Below are 3,138 nucleotides of genomic sequence, written 5' to 3'. Positions count from 1 at the left end.
CTAGTGTGATTAGGTCTAGTGTGATAAGGGTCTATGTATGAACGGTCTAGTGTGATAAGTCTAGTGTGATAAGGTCTAGTGGTAGGGTCTAGTGTGTAGGGTCTAGTGTGATAAGGTCTAGTGTGTAGGTCTAGTGTGATAAGTCTAGTTGTGAGTTAGGTCTTAGTGTGATAAGGTCTAGTATGATAAGGTCTAGTGTGATTAGGTCTAGTGTGATAAGGTCTAGTATGATAAGGTCTAGTGTGATAAGGTCTAGTGTGTAGGGTCTAGTGTGTAGGGTCTAGTGTGTAGGGTGAATGATACGAAAACAGTTTGTCAAAAGCGATACCTGATAGCAATAAACCTGCTCTTTTGCAACAGGTCCATTGGACAGACCTTGCTATTGCAACAGTCCGTTAGACCGACCTTGCTATGCAACAGGTCCGTTAGACAGACCTTGCTATTGCAGCAGGTCCATTGGACAGACCTTGCTATTGCAGCAGGTCCATTGGACAGACCTTGCTATTGCAACAGGTCCATTAGACAGACCTTGCTATTGCAACAGGTCCGTTAGACAGACCTTGCTATTGCAGCAGGTCCATTGGACAGACCTTGCTATTGCAGCAGGTCCATTGGACAGACCTTGCTATTGCAACAGGTCCATTGGACAGACCTTGCTATTGCAACAGGTCCATTGGACAGACCTTGCTATTGCAACAGGTCCTTTAGACAGACCTTGCTATTGCAACAGGTCCATTGGACAGACCTGGCTATTGCAACAGGTCCGTTAGACAGACCTTGCTATTGCAACAGGTCCATTAGACAGACCTTGCTATTGCAACAGGTCCATTGGACAGACCTTGCTATTGCAACAGGTCCGTTAGACAGACCTTGCTATTGCAGCAGGTCCATTGGACAGACCTTGCTATTGCAGCAGGTCCATTGGACAGACCTTGCTATTGCAACAGGTCCGTTAGACAGACCTGGCTATTGCAACAGGTCCGTTAGACAGACCTGGCTATTCAACAGGTCCGTTAGACAGACCTTGCTATTGCAGCAGTCCGTTAGACAGACCTTGCTATTGCAGCAAGTCCATTGGACAGACCTTGCTATTGCAACAGGTCCGTTAGACAGACCTTGCTATTGCAACAGGTCCGTTAGACAGACCTTGCTATTGCAACAGGTCCGTTAGACAGACCTTGCTATTGCAACAGGTCCGTTAGACAGACCTTGCTATTGCAGCAGGTCCGTTAGACAGACCTTGCTATTGCAGCAAGTCCATTGGACAGACCTTGCTATTGCAACAGGTCCGTTAGACAGACCTTGCTATTGCAACAGGTCCGTTAGACAGACCTTGCTATTGCAGCAAGTCATTGGACAGACCTTGCTATTGCAACAGGTCCGTTAGACAGACCTTGCTATTGCAACAGGTCCGTTAGACAGACCTTGCTATTGCAACAGGTCCGTTAGACAGACCTTGCTATTGCAACAGGTCCGTTAGACAGACCTTGCTATTGCACAAGGTCCGTTAGACAGACCTTGCTATTGTCCAACAGGTCCGTTAGACAGACCTTGCTATTGCAACAGGTCCGTTAGACAGACCTTGCTATTGCAACAGGAACACACTAGACCTTATCACACTAGACCTTATCACACTAGACCCTACACACTAGACCTTACACACTAGACCCAACACACTAGACCTTATCACACTAGACCCTACACACTAGACCCAACACACTAGACCCTACCTAAGAATAGTAAAGCCGTCTTTTGAATTTGTAAAATTTTATTTACCCCTTCTTCTCTCCAATTGGTAGTTACAGTCTTGTGTCATCTCTGCAACTCCCGTACGGACTCGGAAGAGGCGAAGGTCGAGAGCCGTTCGTCCTCCGAAACACAATCCAAACTGCTTCTTGTCACAATGCCCACTTAACCGCGGGAGCCAGCCGCACAAATGTGTTGGAGGAAACACCTGGCAACCGTGTCAGCGTGCACTGCGCCCGGGTCCGCCACAGGAGTCGCTAGTGTGCGATGGGACAAGGACATCCCTGCCGGCCAAACTCTCCCCTATCCCGGACGATGCTGGGCCAGTGGTGCGCCGCCCCATGGGTCTCCCGGTCACGGCCGGCTGCGACAGAGCCTGGACTCGAACCCAGAATCTCTAGTGGCACAGCTAGCACTGCGATGCAGTGCCCTAGACCACTGCACCACTCAGGAGGCTCAGTAAAGACCTCTTAACTGGCTCAAATAGCCGACCAATCATCCTGTTACCAACCCTTAGTAAACTTTTAGAAAAATGGTGTTTGACCAGATACAATGCTATTTTACAGTAAACAAATTGACAACAGACTTTCAGCATGATTATATTGAAGGACATTCAACAAACACAGCACTTACACAAATGAATGATTATTGGCTGAGAGAAATTGATTATAAAAATATTGTGGGGGCTGTTTTGTTAGACTTCAGTGCGGCTTTTGACGTTATAGATCATAGTCTGTTGCTGAAAAAACGTATGTGTTATGGCTTAAGACTTACCTGTCTAGCAGAACACAGAGGGCGTTCTTTAATAGAAGCCTCTACAACAAAATCCAGGTCGAATCAGGAGTTCCCCAGGGCAGCGGTCTAGGACCCTTACTTTTTCTCAATCTTTACTAACGACATGCCAACCAGCTCCAACTAAACCAGGGCTCATATAGAAATAATATGTTTGCATTTTTACTGAGCTGAATACATATGATGCAATCTACCATTCACTCATATATAATTGTTATACATTCGTAAGCACAAAATGAGCAATATTGCAGTACTGTCTGCAGCCAGCACACTATTAGAATAGGCTAATATTTATTTGACACCCTTTTTAATATGATTTAAATGCAAGATTTTGCTTAATGTGTAAATGGTGATGAGTACAGTCCAGGTCTATGGTACAGTCACAACCATCAAAGTTATCCATTAAATTACTTTGTTGTTGATACAATGTGTGTGTCCCAATGGAACCCTATTCCCTTTGTAGTGCACTACTTTAGACCAGGACCCAATAGCACCCTATTCCCTTTGTAGTGCACTACTTTAGATCAGGGCCCAATGGAACCCTATTCCCTTTGTAGTGCACTACTTTAGACCAGGGCCCAATGGAACCCTATTCCCTTT

The 3,138-nt window shown here is 46.0% G+C and overlaps 2 long non-coding RNA genes across 9 annotated transcripts in view; both read left to right on the top strand.

Annotated features, from left to right (window-relative positions):
• LOC139024374 (uncharacterized) overlaps nucleotides 1-348 on the top strand; it is a 3,234-nt gene extending 2,886 nt beyond the window's left edge. For 2 of the 8 annotated variants that reach the window (XR_011475654.1, XR_011475655.1), the window contains exons 3-4: nucleotides 86-135; nucleotides 197-348. This is a non-coding gene — a long non-coding RNA (uncharacterized lncRNA). Of the gene's footprint in view, nucleotides 1-85; nucleotides 136-159 lie in introns of all 8 variants that reach the window. The other 6 variants (XR_011475660.1, XR_011475656.1, XR_011475658.1 and 3 more) reach the window with 6 other exon arrangements.
• Nucleotides 1-2,331, top strand: part of LOC139024375 (uncharacterized) — a 15,052-nt gene extending 12,721 nt beyond the window's left edge. Inside the window, exon 2 of the long non-coding RNA XR_011475662.1 lies at nucleotides 1,800-2,331. This is a non-coding gene — a long non-coding RNA (uncharacterized lncRNA). The remainder of the gene's footprint in view (nucleotides 1-1,799) is intronic.
• The last annotated feature ends 807 nt before the right edge of the window (nucleotides 2,332-3,138 follow it).

Source organism: Salvelinus sp. IW2-2015, unplaced genomic scaffold (genome assembly GCF_002910315.2).
Source record: "Salvelinus sp. IW2-2015 unplaced genomic scaffold, ASM291031v2 Un_scaffold1431, whole genome shotgun sequence".
Lineage (NCBI taxonomy): Eukaryota > Metazoa > Chordata > Actinopteri > Salmoniformes > Salmonidae > Salvelinus > Salvelinus sp. IW2-2015.
This window is presented reverse-complemented; position numbering and strand designations above follow the sequence as displayed.